Source organism: Chiloscyllium punctatum, chromosome 44, assembly GCF_047496795.1.
Source record: "Chiloscyllium punctatum isolate Juve2018m chromosome 44, sChiPun1.3, whole genome shotgun sequence".
Taxonomy (NCBI): Eukaryota; Metazoa; Chordata; class Chondrichthyes; order Orectolobiformes; family Hemiscylliidae; genus Chiloscyllium; species Chiloscyllium punctatum.
The window spans coordinates 29,111,985-29,127,618 of record NC_092782.1 but is presented as its reverse complement, the minus strand read 5'-3'; the positions used below and the strand labels follow the sequence as shown (position 1 = coordinate 29,127,618).

Genomic DNA, 15,634 nt, shown 5'->3' with positions numbered 1-15,634 from the left:
TTGTGTCTAATTCTAAGGATCATATTTTATGAAAGGTGTGAAGACTTTAGTAAGAGTGCAGGAAAGATTATGAGCCTGATCCAATAACTTCAAGCCATTAACTGTGTCCTCCATTCTTATTACCCCACCCTCTCATTTCTACCTCCCCTGTGTTTCATTTACATTGACTCACGTTTGGTATGTTGCCTCCCAGGTGCAAAGGTACGTGACATCTCTGATTGTGTTTTCCGGGTCCTTAAGGGGGAGGGGGAGGAGCCTGAAGTCGTGGACAACATTCGCACCAATGACATAGGTAGGAAGAGGGCTGAGGATGTTAGGCAGGCTTTCTGGGAGCTCGGTTGGAAGCTCAGAGTTAGAACAAACAGAGTTTTTGTCTCTGGTTTGTCACCCATGCCACGTGATAGAGAGTTGAGGAATAGGGAGAGAGAACAGTTAAATGCATGGCTACAGGGATGGTGCAGGGGAGAGGGATTCCGGTATCTGGATAACTGGGGTTCTTTCTGGGGAAGGTGGGACCTCTATAAACAGGATGGTCTACACCTGAACCTGAGGGGTACCAGTATCCTTGGGGGGAGGTTTGCTAGTGCTCTTTGGGGGCGTTTAAACTAACTCTGCAGGGGCATGGGAACCTAGACTGTAGCTTTAGGGTGCAGGACCTGGAGTGTAGGGAGGTTAGGAACATGGCACCAATCTCAAAGGAGGGTGCCTGTAAACAGGAAAGTGGCTTGAAGTGTGTATACTTCAATGCAAGAAGTATACGAAATAAGGTAGGTGAACTTGCAGCGTGGGTTGGTACCTGGGATTTCGATGTTGTGGCTATTACGGAGACATGGGTAGAACAGGGACAGGATTGGCTGTTGCAGGTTCCAGGGTTTAAATGTTTTAGTAGGGTCAGAGGTGGGGGTAAAAGAGGGGGAGGTGTGGCATTGCTTGTCAAAGATAGTATTACAGTGGTGGAAAGGACGATGGATGAAGACTCGCCATCTGAGGTAGTTTGGGCTGAGGTTAGGAATAGGAAAGGTGAGGTCACCCTGTTAGGAGTTTTCTACAGGCCTCCTAATAGTCCTAGAGATGTAGAAGAAAGGATTTTGAGGATGATTCAGGAGAAGAGTGAAAGTAATAGGGGGTTGTTATGGGGGCCTTTAACTTTCCAGATATCGACTGGGAAAGCCATTGCTCGAGTTCGTTAGATGGGTCGGTGTTTGTCCAATGTGTGCAGGAGGGTTTCCTGATACAATATATAGACAGGCCAACAAGAGGTGAGGCCATACTGGATTTGGTTCTGGGTAACGAACCAGGCCGGGTGTTAGAATTGGAGGTAGGTGAGCACTTTGGGGACAGTGACCACAATTTGGTGACTTTTACTCTAGTGATGGAGAGGGATAAGTGTGCACTGTAGGGCAAGAGTTATAGCTGGGGGCCAGGGAAATTATGATGCGGTGATGCATGACTTAGGATGCGTGGCTTGGAAAAGTAGGCTTCAAGGGAAGGGCACAATTGATATGTGGAGCTTGTTCAAGGAGCAACTATTGAGTGTCCTTGATAAGTATGTACCTGTCAGGCAGGGAGGAAAGGGTTGTGTGAGGGAGTTAATAAGGAATTGGAATCCCTTGTTAAAGGGAAGAGGGCGGCCTATGTAAAGATGAGGCGTGAAGGTTCAATTGGGTCGATTGAGAGTTATAAGGTAGCCAGGAAGGATCTGAAGAGAGAGCTAAGAGCAGCAAGGAGGGGACATGAGAAGTCCTTAGTTGGTAGGATTAGGGAAAACCCAAAGGCTTTCTATAGGTATGTCAGGAATAAAAGAATGACTAGGGTCGGAATAGGTCCAGTCAAGGATAGTAGTGGGAAGTTGCCTGTGGATGCTGAAGAGATTAGGGAGACACTGAATGAATACTTTTCATCAGTATTCACTCAGGAACAGGACATTGTTGCCGATGTGAATATTGAGTCACAATTAATTAGAATGGATGGCTTTGAGGTATGTAGGGAAGAGGTGTTGGAAATTCTGGAAAGGGTGAAAATAGATAAGTCTCCTGGGCCTGATGGCATTTATCCTAGGATTCTCTAGGAAGCAAGGGAGGAGATTGCAGAGCCATTGGCCTTGATTTTTATGTCCTCGTTGTCTACAGGAATAGTGCCAGAAGACTGGAGGATAGCAAATGTGGATCCCTTGTTCAAGAAGGGGAGTAGGGATAACCCTAGTAACTATAGGCCGGTGAGTCTCACTTCTGTTGTGGGCAAAGTCTTAGAGAGAATTGTAAGGGATAGGATTTATGAACATCTGGATAGGAATAATGTGATCAAGGATAGTCAGCATGGTTTTGTGAAGGGCAGGTCGTGCCTCACAAACATTGAATTCTTTGAGAAGGTGACTAAAGAGGTGGATGAGGGTAAAGCGGTAGATGTGGTGTATATGGATTTTAGTAAGGCATTTGATAAGGTTCTCCATGGTAGGCTACTGCACAAAGTACGGAGGTATGGCATTGAGGGTGAGTTGGAGGTTTGGATTAGGAATTGGCTGGCTGGAAGAAGACGGAGGGTAGTAGTTGATGGTAAAGGTTCATCTTGGAGTGCAGTTACTAGCGGTATTCCGTTATTGTTTGTCAGCTGTACTATGAGTAAATCATAGAACATAGAACATAGAAAAATACAGCACAGTACAGGCCCTTTGGCCCTCGATGTTGCGACGATCCAAGCCCACCTAACCTACACTAGCCCTTCACAAAACCATGCTGACTATCCTTGATCACATTATTCCTATCCAGATGTTCATAAATCCTATCCCTTACAATTCTCTCTAAGACTTTGCCCACAACAGAAGTGAGACTCACCGACCTATAGTTACTAGGGTTATCCCTACTCCCCTTCTTGAACAAGGGAACCACATTTGCTATCCTCCAGTCTTCTGGCACTATTCCTGTAGACAACGAGGACATAAAAATTGTTGTTTGTCATTTTTATAAATGACCTGGAGGAGGGGCTAGAAGGATGGGTGAGCAAGTTTGCGGATGATACGAAAGTCGGTGGAGTTGTTGATAGTGAGGAAGGATGTGGCAGGTTACAGCGGGATATAGATAAGCTGCAGAGCTGGGCAGAAAGGTGGCAAATGGAGTTCAATGTAGGTAAGTGTGAAGTGATTCACTTTGGTAAGAGTAACAAGAAGATGGGGTACTGGGCTAATGGTCAGATACTTGGTAGTGTGGATGAGCAGAAGGATCTTGGTGTCCATGTACACAGATCTCTGAAAGTTGCCACCCAGGTAAATAGTGCTGTGAAGAAGGCATATGGCGTACTGGCTTTTATTGGTAGAGGAATTGAGTTCCGGAGTCCTGAGGTCACGTTGCAGTTGTATTAGACTCTGGTGTGGCCGCATCTGGAGTATTGTGTGCAGTTTTGGTCGCCAGACTATAGGAAGGATGTGGAGGCACTGGAACGGGTGCAGAGGAGGTTTACCAGGATGTTGCCTGGTATGGTAGGAAGATCGTATGAGGAAAGGCTGAGGCACTTGGGGCTGTTTTCATTGGAGAAAAGAAGATTTAGGGATGACTTGATAGAGGTGTACAAGATGATTAGGGGTTTTGATAGGATTGACCATGAGAACCTTTTTCCACGTATGGAGTCAGCTATTACGAGGGGGCATAGCTTTAAATTCAGGGGTGGTAGGTATAGGACAGATGTTAGGGGTAGATTCTTTACTCAGTGAGTCGTGAGTTCATGGAATGCCCTGCCAGTAGCAGTGGTGGACTCTCCCTCTTTATGGGCATTTAAACGGGCATTGGATAGGCATATGGAGGATAGTGGGCTAGTGTAGGTTAGGTGGGCTTGGATCGGCGCAACATCGAGGGCCAAAGGGCCTGTACTGCGCTGTATTTTTCTATGTTCTATGTTCTATGATTTACTCATAGTACAGCTGACCTATTTTCTGCTACTAGCACTTAGTATTTGCACCTACTCTTCATCTGCATCTCCTCTTTACTATAATTTTCACCTCCCATTGCCTTTTGTTCTGGAGTAAGGTTTACCATCTATTCCACTTGATCTTTCTATCCTTCTTGTACAGTACAAACCAATCATTTTTTTCAGTTCTGAAGCAGTTAGATTGGACACAAACATTCACCGTTTCTCTTTCCATAGACTCTGCCAGAACCAATGAATTCCAATGAAACTTTCTGTTCTCATTAATCAGAATAATTCCAGAAATAAAGACTTCAATTATTTGGATGGTTTGGAGAACTTGATATGGTTCCCCTTTGAGAAGGGAACGTTGAGAGGAGAGTTGATAGAGGTGTTCTAAGTCATGAGCGATTTACAGAGAGCAGATAAAGAGGCCCATTGAGCGAAGAGATGAGAGCCTGGGCACATGCATTTGGGTGACAGGCAAAAGAACTAAAAGAAAAATTTGGAAAAGCTTTCAGAATACCTTTCCAAAGATAATGGAATCAGCGCTCGAAGAAAGAAAATTGGAAGCCCTTGACAATGTGAAAAAGGTGGGTGAATGGGTGTAGTCAAGTTGTTCTAGCAAAGAGCTCACATTGACCTGTTGGATCAGGTGGCATACCTCTATGCTTTTAACCATTCCGCATTTCTATGACTTTGACAATTGAACACATACCTTTAGAGTCCACTCATCAGTGTCTTGTGAACAATCGGTAGATCTTTGTTATTGTTCCTTTGATTTTTTCAATGCTGTTGAGTGGTGAAGTGTATAAATATGTGATTTACACATACACATCTAGATCATTATCATGACCATCATGATGAACAACTAGCACCTGTTTAACTGTAATGTTGAAACCTAATTTGCTAATAGACTGCTTACAGATGCAATATGATTGTTTAATTAAATATGTGAATAAGCTAACAAACATTTGGGCTGATGTTGTTCTGAGAACCAAAAAGCATCTACAATTAAAAGTGAGCATCATTGGCCAGAATTTCAAAAAAAGATCCAAATTTTTCTGAGGTGAGGTTGACTGAACCAGAATTCAAAGTGCATGATTGATTTATTAGTTTCTTAAGCAAAGATAATCACAAATTGTCAAAGACTTAACACCTAACCATTCTGATGGACTTTGTTACTATAGAAAGATAACTATCAGAAATAAAAAAGGCCAAAGATCACAACAGTCGAATCTTTATCAAATCTGGAGAACAGGTGATGAAAGCAAAACCAACTGCATATTTGAAAGGAAGACCATGAGAGAAGTAGACCATTCAGCCCATTGAGTCTATATTGCCACTCAGAAAGATCATAGCTGACAAGAAATCATTGGGAAGAAAACAATACCTTCTAAGGTGTCACTCAGGCTCACTTCCACTTTATAAAGGAGGAAGACTAGAACATGGACACAGGTGAGTGCAAAGGACTATTATTTGCATAGTTAACCACTGTGTTGAGAAGAAATCAAGGATAATAATATCATTAGACACTTCAGCTATCCCAGAATATGACTTGATTATTTTTTCACTCTAAATTTATCTTAAACTGTTGAATGTATCAGCCAGCAGTTGAACAAAATGCTTACTAATCCATACCAGATTCTGTGTCTGCTGTCTCCAATCAGGTCAGAACTTTTAATTCACATAAAAATGGGATAAAAATAAGATTTACACAAAAACACTGACAAAGTAGATGGAAAAGTTTGTTTCCCCTTGTGGGAAAGCCTCAAACTCGTGAGTATAATCTTAGAATAAGGCATTGCAGACTTAAGATAAACAGAAGAAGGAATTTATTTTCTCAGAGGGTTATGAACCTGAGGAATTATTTAACTACAGAGTGTTGTTGAGCTGAGGTAATTCAATATACCCAAGGCTGAGATAGACAGATTTTTAACCATAATGGGAATCAAGGGTTATGAGGAAAAGACAGGAAAGTGGAGTTGAGATTTATCAAATAAGCCATGATCTTTTTGATAGGCGATATAGACTCAATGGGCTGAATGGTCTACTTCCTTTATGGTCTTCCTGCATCAAAAATAATCCAGAGTTTCTTTTAAGTCCTGAATCTCTTGTTGATTCATACCAATTTTTACAAATCTTGGATTCATAATGTTGAGGTCCTTCAATAGTGTTTAGCCGTTCAAATGGCATAGTTACCTCCTATTAGAATTTTCATAGGAGTGATTCATGCATCTACCATTTATATCCCCTGTGGAATGGAGCCAAATGACTTTTCCAAGTAATCTACCTGGTCAGATATCTTTGGGAAAACAGGAGGCAACCAATGTGATGGTTGAACCTGTGGAAGGGTCACTCTGTCCAAAACATTAACTCTGAACTCCCTCCACAGATACTGCCAGACCTGCTGAGCTTTTCCAATTTGATTTTTGATTTTATTTCAAAGATATTATGGCATGTTAGGATTTTTTAAACATCCAGGTGTTCAGGGAGAGTCAACTTAGTTTTGTGAAAGGAAAATCATGCTTAACAAATTCATTGGAGTTCTTTGAGGAAGTAATATGAAGGGGAATTCATTGATATACTATGCTTAGATTTTCCAAAGTCATTTGGTACTGTGCCACAGTAAAGATTATTGCAGAAAATGAAAGCTCATGGTGAAAAGGATAACGTACCAGCATAGATAGAAGATTTGCTGGCTAACAAGAAACAGTGAGGAATCATCAATGAGTCGTATTCTGGTTGGCAAAATGTAGTGAATGGTGTACCACAAGCGTCAATACTGGGCCTCAACCTTCTATGTTTTATATAACTAACTTAAATAAAGGAATTAATGATGTGGTTGCTAAATTTGCTAATGAGACAAAGATAGATAGAAAATTAAGGTGTGAAGAGGACAAAGTGAACCTACAAAGGGATGGAGATATGTTAAGTGAGTGACAAAGACATGGCAAGTGGGGTATAATGTGTGAAGATGTGAAATTGTCCATGTCAATAGGAAGAATAAAATGGAAGCACATTTTTAAGTGGTGAGAGGTTGCAGAGTTCTGAGATGCAGAAGGATTTCGGTGTCCATGTGCAAGTTAGTAAGTAAGTACAGGAAAGCAAATGGAATAGTATTGCTTATTACAAGGAGTATTGAATACAAACATGAGGATATTGTGTATTACACAATGCATTGGTGGGATCACATCTGTCGTACTACATACAGCATTGGTTTCCTTATTTAAGGTAAAGTATAAACATATTGGAAATAGTTCAGAGAGGGTTACCAGACAAATATCTAGAGTAGACAGATTGTCTTATGAGTAAAGGTTGGACAGGCAAGACCTGCATCCACCGGAGTTCAGAAGATAAGAGGTGACTTGATGAAACGTATAAAATCTGAGGTGTTGGAATGGGTGAATATGGAAAGACTGTTTCCACTTATGGGAGAATCCAGGACTAGGGGTTACCATTTAAAGATAAGGGATTGTCCTTTTAAGACAGAGATAAGGGAATTTTATTCTCACAGAGGTTCATGAAACATGGTGGAAGCAGAATCTTTGGATGTTTTTAATGCAGCAGTAACTAGATTCACAATAAGCAAGGAGGTGAAAGGATATGGGGGATAGGTGGGAATGTGGAGTAATCAGATCAGCCAAGATGTTATTATACAGTGGAGCAGGCTGGAAGGACTGAATAGCATACCTTTGGTTACATGTTAACATCATAAAGATATGTTATTCATGTAAGTGACAGTGCAAGGTGCTCTGGTGTTTTTTTTGCTCTAATGCATGACTGATTCATACACCACCAGCTGAAAAGACAGCAGAAGGTGCTTTTATGGGAGTAATGATACGGAAAATGTTATTCTCTGTCAGAACATTGGACCACTTCTGTTGACTCCCTTCAGGACAGAAGAATGAATTTGGAATTGACCAGATGCTGCAATATCCCTCAATAGGAGTACTTTCTGCTGTCTCTATATTGAGGTAAGCCATTGTCCTTTGTTCAAGTGCTGTCAGAGTTTTCAATCTGTAAGTAAAGCCACCATTACCACTCCAGATTCTTTACTGTGCAAGTGATCAGTGTAGATACTATTATTAGAATCCATTTGACAAGTTTCAAATGCAGTAATATTTAAGCAAAGTACAGAATTCTGCAGAAATAATCTGAAATAATAACAGAAACTGCTGGGAAAAAATGCTCAGAAGGTTACACAGAATCTGTGAGGTGAAAGAAATAAAGGAGCAAACAGAAAAGAAAATGTGATTTACATCTTTTAGACTCACATTCATTCCAATAATTACATACTGAAAACTCTGTTCTCCATTCTGTTCCCTTTTTATTATTTTGCTTTTTTTTGATAGCATGTAGCTCTCTGTACATCTTTTATTTTTATTGTTTCTTTACTGGTTCTCCTCCATTCTTTTTGACCCTTGGAAAACTGACTCTTCTGTTCTTCAACCTTTTAATCTTTGCTCGGTCACAAATTTTTCTCCTTGTCCCATCCCCTTGCTAAAAACTCATTATGTTTTTAACTTCTCGCAGTTCTGACAGTCACAGACATAAAACATTCAAAACAAAAACAGATTGCTGGAGAAGCACAGCAGGTTTGGCAGCAACTGTAGAGAGAAAACAGAGTTACTGTTTTGAGACCAGTGACCCCCTTCATCATAACATTGCATGCTGCTTTGCACTCTCTACAAATGCTGCCTATATGGCTGAATATACTGCACTGCAAAAACTTTTACTTTAAATTTCAAATAAAATCTATCTGTTTCCTCGTCCATGCACTGTGCTAATATTATGAAACATTTTATGCTAATGTCTGTTCACAACAAATACGTTTTCACTCTGACATCTCTTCTTCACTATATTTGCAAAGCAGAGAGCTAAATATGGGTTTCCTGTCAACATTTACCATAGCTTATCAATCAGGTTGAATTAAATGTATATTGAATAAAGAAGACCAGACTGTTTCAGTCTAATTCCTATATTGTCTTTTTCGCTGCATCAGCCACAGTGCTGTCATGGCTCTCAAGTCTGTTTCTGAAGTGTTTTTGATTCATATTGAACTCCTAACAGTTAACCTCATACTCTAGGCTGACATTCCAATGTAGTATTGTCGGAGGTGACATCTTTTGGAACGAGGTTTAAAACTAAAAAAACTGTCTGCTGTTTTAGGTGGATGTAAAGGGACACAAGACATTCCTCTGAAGATGGGCAACTCTGGTGAATAATTATCTTTCAATCAACATCACTAAGAGAGCAGCTTAGGAGCTAATTACTGCAGACACTGGAATCTGTACTGAAGACAAAAAATGCTGGAAATCACAGTGGGTCAGGCAGCATCCGTGGAGAGACAGCAAGCTAATGTTTCAAGTCTAGATGACTCTTCATCAGAGCATTGATAAAGAGTCATCTAGAAAAGAGAACAGCTTATCTGGTCATTATCATATTGTTGACTGTGGCCATTACTTTCCTACATTGCACCACCATCATTAATTGGCTGTGAAATAGTTTGTGAATTCCTGAGGTCTCTTATTTTCTGCTTCATTAAATCCACCCTCACTTTGGGTGATACTCAACCTCTGTGAGATGATTAATAACCTATGTCCACAGATATTGGATTGAAATTTGTTTTAGTTGTCCTTTATCTTGAAAAGTTATTTCTCATTCTTTCTATCAAGAAGCATATAACGGTCACAATAAGAACACCCTATTTTTGGAATATTGTCAGCAGATATTCTCAGCTTCTCAAAATAAAGTGTTATTTACATTCAAAGGTCTGGTTATTGAGTAGCTCATTTATCGCTGGAGACATTTGGAAAGGTGTAGATAACAGAGTTGAACTCGTTTGTCAACAATATCTTCAAGTGCATCACAGGAGTGACTTCCCGCCTGGCCCATTACAACAAGTACAGCGCCATTAGCTCCCTGGAGATCCAGATTGCCTGTTGCTGCCCAGGGAGCTGGACAAGCATGCTGTGTGGGAGAGCACAAAGCTGGTGACCAAACTGTACCGAAACAAAGAGTGGTTGTATGATGTAGCATTCCAGAGACCAAAGTGACTATGATCTTATTGGATTGACATGTAAACTCATTGGTTTACCAATATCCTACATAGAAGAATAGCTACCAATCATAATCCAAGCATAACTAGCAAATCTGTATAATGTGGCAAAGTTAGAAATCATTCATGTTGGATACGAGAAAAGTATATTAGATTTGTTTTCACACCGTAAAGCATTAGGAACTGTGGGGGAACCAAGGAATTTGACTGTCAAGGTGCACAATCACCACAAAGCTAGCATTTCAGTCAAACTCCATATGGAGTACTGCATTCAACGTTGGATATATCCTCCAGAAGAATATATTAGCCTTGGTGGACTACAATGCAGATTACTAGAATTATATAAGGCTTAGAAAGTTAAATTATGCAAACAGATTTGCATAAACATAACTTGTATTCCCTTTAGTTTATAAAGTTGAAGACTGATCTGATTGAGGGAGGATTAGAAAAGGATTCAAGAAAAGATGTAGCGAACACTTTACTGATGGCAAATCCAGAAGGAGTAGACACACTTTTGAAAGACCATTCAACGTGAAATCATGAGGTATATTTTCAGACAATGCTGGTTTAATACAATTTTCAATACTGAGTTTGTCAGATTCTTACTAGGCAAGATTATCATGTGGAATTGATGGAGTTGGACTGAGGTGGACAGGTTCAAAAATCAAATGACACCAGGTTATAGACCCGCCATGGCAGGTAGAAGAATCTGAATTTAAAAATGGTGAGCTGATGGCCTAGTGGTTTTATTGGTGGACTGTTAAGCCACAGACCCAGATAATGTTCTGGTGATACACGTTTGAATCCCACAATGGCAGATAGTAGAATTTGAATTCAAAAAAATTCCTGGTGAAGCACTTATGCCCGAACGTCGGTTCTCCTGCTCCTTGGATGCTGCCTCACCAGTGTGCTTTTCCAGCACCACACTCTCGACTCTGATCTCCAGCGTCTGCAGTTGTCACTTTCTCCAGGTTATAGTCCAACGGGTTTATTTGAAATTGCAAGCTTTCAGAACTCAGCTCCTTTGTTAGGCATGGTCTGATAGAGATGTTTAAGACACAGTATTTATAAGCAAAAAGTGCTTACAAATACTCTATCTTATACCTCTCTATCAAACCATCCTTGAGGAAGGAACTGAGCTCGAAAAGTTGGTAAGATTATATTGATGTAGACCAAAGCATGGAAAATAGAATCAAGGTATAGATCATTCCTGATCTAATTAAATGACAGAGCAAGCTCATGGAGCTGAAAAGTCTATTTAAAATGTTGTATTACACTGAATGCCAGAATGGCCGTTGGGCCCCTGTGTGTGTGCACAGATCAGGCTGGTGTCCTCCGCTAGCTGTGATGATCAGGATTTGTCTGCATTTGTGCTGATGGTGTCATCATGTTTTGTACACAGTGATGTTTGAGTCAGCACATGCATGGATTGTACCACCTTTATTTCACATCAATTTCACATCCCTCCCAGCTCCTCAGGATAGCTCACTGTGGGGAGGGGTGTAGGGACAGCTGGCAGATCTGGTTGCACCCTTGCACCATCTATTTTGATTCCTTCTGGCAATAGATATTTACATCAGCTTGTGTTGAGTAACTTCATTAACTTAGAAATGTTAGGTTTTTCTGTATGCATGTGGCCTCTTTGCACCACCTAGAGGTGGTATTTAAACAACTCACAGCAATCTTATAGGGCATAAAGCAATACAGAAAAGACAGTAGGTTCAATATGTGTAGCAAGTTTTAATCAAACTGCTGTAAAATGTTCACTGCATGTTTCTATCTGCAACTTCTAGCTCTTTCTATAACTGTTTACTTACACTCTGAGTCCTCACCCAAGCCTAACCAGTTAAGAGTAGTGATCAGCAGACCCATGTAATCAAACACAGGATGACTAAACAATACAAAGTCCACTCCTGCTCCTATGTGACTCCAGTCCAACATCGATGTGGCTGACTATTAAATGCAGCACCCGCATCCCATCCCCAGTTGGTCTGACAAGCCACTCAGTTATATCAAACAGTTCCCAGTGGTTTCAGAAGGTGCAAAGTCACCTCTGCAGTCACCAAATGGTAGCCTCCTCAGAGGTATCTTGGTGGCTCGGTGGTTAGTGCTTTTGTCTCACAACACCAGGGACCTGGATTTGATTCCAGCCTTGGAATGTCTGTCTGTGTGGAGTTTGCACATTCTCTCTTTGCCTGTGTGGGTTTACTCCCACAGTCCAAAGATGTGCAGATTAGGTGAATTGGCTGTGCTAAATTGTCCATAGTGTAGAGAAATGTGTGGGCTAGGTGCAAATGTAGGGGAATGAGTCTGGGTGGGTTATTCTTAGCAGGATCAGTGTGGACTTGTTGGGTTGAATGGCCCGTTTCCACACTGTAGGGATTCTATTTTTAATGTAGGACAAAAATACCAAATGTGTGAAGCAGACAGGGTGAACAATTTCATTGACAGCTGACACACACACAGGAAATTAAGCATGCCAGAAATTCTTTCCAAATGCAGAAAATCTGGGTCATTGGGACAATGAAATCCTGCCAGTGAGTTTAGGACCATTTCATATGGTATTTATTTGACAAAGTCATGATTCAAATCATGTTTCTAAATTTTAATTACTTTCATTATCTTTACATCACTTTATTTGAGCTATAGGCACGGGAAGATGTGGAAAATCAGTCATGGATTTCTTCCACCAGATTCTTACTTCAACCCTCATGCATTTGCAAGTATCACTACAGTGAGCCATTGATAATATAGTAACAACTGTGTGTCATATTGAATCGCAATTTATCATCATCTTGAAGATTGTGTGGATCATTGGAGTATGACAGGCAAAGTGGAAACCTTAAATGGACCCTGCAAGCACTGGACATTTTGACATTGTGTCTTCTCAACATTTCGGTGGAGATTGCAAAAAGTTCTGTTTCCTGGCATTGGTTGGTCACTGTTGGAGATATCAGAACCAGAGTTTTATGCTCGCAGTCTGCTGTGGTATTAGGTGAGTGAGGAGGGGAGGGTAATATGTCAGGAGGACATGTGCCTCTCTGCCTGCCTTGCCTGAAACATTTTCTTATGGTGAGGCGAGTGTTAGATGACCCTTCCAGCTTTGGGACAATTGATGGCCTTCAGTGATCAATAAAGCCACTTAAGAACCTCCTTCCATCTTCACTGATATTTTATGAGACTACATGTGCAGGCTTTGAGGGTGGCCTGGCTCATGTCTGATAAGGTGACCTATTGTTTGCCACTATGTATCCAACGTAACACCCCCCCCCCCAAAGATCATTGGCTGCTTGTCTCTCTTTACACTTTCCAGAACATACCCCCCTCCTGTTGGACTGTGTCTGCCTCATCCAGCTCACTGACCCTGCTGAAACTGGAAGCATTCTTGCCCTCTGACTGGCTGGCAGTCTTGGAAATGTGACATCCTTTTAGATGGCAGTAGAAGCCACAATCTTAGGCAGTTGATGACCTGGAGGCAATACAATCCAGGTTTATCAGGAGGAGACAGTGGGGGAAGGGAAGAAGGGGGTTGTTGGCAGAGGAGTCTATGATGTTATTTCTTCCATGGAAAGGTCCGGCCCATGTTATTGCAGAAGTCATTAATTCTCGTTCGTCTGCAATGGCAAACATCCAGGCCCATGTAGAAACTCTGTTGAGTGTACCACCAGAAAAAAAACATTAATTAATCTGATGCTCAAACCCATTAAAACCCATGTGGTTCATGAATGTCCTTTAAGGAAGGAAATATGCCTTCCTTCCCTTGTCTGGCCTCCTTGTGACTCCTGATCTACACCAATGTAATTGATATTAATTGCACTCTGAAATGACGAGCCACTGAATGTCTTAAAAAGGATTGAAACTTGATGGACCACCTGGCTTTGACCTAGGCACCAGAAATGACAATGGTAAACTCAGTCCTGTTGACATTGCAAAGTCCTCCTGACCAAAATTTGGGGTTTACATCAAATTTTGGAGTGTGGTCTCATAGGCTAGTCAAAAAACACTCTGATCTACACATGCTATAGAATCATACTTTAACCACAATGTGCTGAGTCCTATCTTTTTCTCGCGAAGTGTTAAATTTCATCAAGCTTTTTGGAGGGTTCTTCGCTGCAATGTGATGCAACATTTCTTGTTTGTATCAAACTCCTCTCATTAACTACTTACAATGCCCTTGTGGTGACTCTCTTGTCTAAGTTCTAGTACCATCTTATCACATGCCATTCTGAAAACAATTTGCCACTCAGCAGATATCGGGCAAAAGAGCAGCATCCTTCGCACCCATATCATTTATAAAGCTACGTAATGGCATAGCAATCAAATGTTTCATGACTGATGACTGTATAATATTCCATGATGTTCTACTCCAGCCAGTTTTCATCGACTGAAAGTGGTTGTCTGGCTGAGTTCTGTTTTCCATACAGAGAGCTCCCTCCATCCCAATGCCCTTGTCCTGTTCTCAGTAGATTCCTCCCATTCTTCTAGATCCTCTACATCGAGCATCTTGCCCCGTTCCCTAAACAAATGTGCAGAGCACAGCACAGCAGGATGATATTGTGAGTTGCTCCCAGTGTTGAGTTAGCCCTCACTGGACCTCCTGCACAACCCTGCCATTGCCCATGTCATTCAGACCCATACAAGATTCTGCCCAATATCCTATACAGCACCATTAACATCCCTGCTTATGTTCCTCTCCCACTGGCAGGACAGACCCGTTAGAGTTGACAGCACAATCCAATATATTTGGGAGGGAGTTGTCCTGGGAGTCCTCAACATTGACTCTGGACCCTCTAAAGGCATATGGTATTACGTCAAAAAAGAGAAAGGAAACCTCCTGCTGATTACTATGTACCACACATTCCTCTCCCCATCCCTTGCCTGATGAGTCAGTACTACTTCATGAAATCATGCTCCTATCCAAAGCTTATGCCTCTCTGCTCCTTGGTGATCAAGCATAGATCCAATTCCCTCTTGAATGTTAATACTTACTGCACTAGGTGGCAGTCTACACATGGATTAATAACTCAAAGCATGAAAATGTTGTTTGCCAGCCTCCCCATTTTAGATAAAGGTGCTAAAGCAAAGCAAGTGATTAAGATGAAAACATATTATGCTTTTTTTAAACATCGACATCCTGAAAGCAGAAGTTGCATCAGAAAAGAATGATAGAAGGGATGATCTCAGAGACAATGGTGCAAATGGCTAAAGACTGTCAAAGCTCTGGGGGCTTGAGGGAAAGGAGAGATCTATAAAAGGCTGTAGAAATAGAGATATTGAGCAGTGAGACTATTATACATTCCAGGACAGGGAATGCACATAAGTCAAGAAAAACTTTTGGGAGATAGGGTGAAGGGTGACTATAAAGTTTTTAAAACAAAGGATGAAGAGTTTAATTATATGACATTGGCAAACAGGGCACAGTGTAAATACTAATGGAAGGGGTTATGAGAATGTTAGTCATACCTTAAGCAAGTTAAATATGACAGATATTTGGACAATAGGGAAAACAAAATAGTGTGTGATTTGGAGGCATTTGAGGGACACAGTGCAGTGACAATGAGATCAGGGTCAAACAGAATGGACAGACTGCAGAAGCCAGGGAGATGTGTGAAATAACTGGAAAGGTAATTAAGTTTGTATTGGGATCAAAGACATTAATTTATATGGACTTACATAGAA

The 15,634-nt window shown here is 41.1% G+C and overlaps 1 long non-coding RNA gene across 1 annotated transcript in view; it reads left to right on the top strand.

The window, feature by feature from the left end:
- Positions 1-9,617, top strand: part of LOC140466849 (uncharacterized) — a 56,106-nt gene extending 46,489 nt beyond the window's left edge. Inside the window, exons 3-4 of the long non-coding RNA XR_011955297.1 lie at positions 7,761-7,871; positions 9,067-9,617. This is a non-coding gene — a long non-coding RNA (uncharacterized lncRNA). The remainder of the gene's footprint in view (positions 1-7,760; positions 7,872-9,066) is intronic.
- The last annotated feature ends 6,017 nt before the right edge of the window (positions 9,618-15,634 follow it).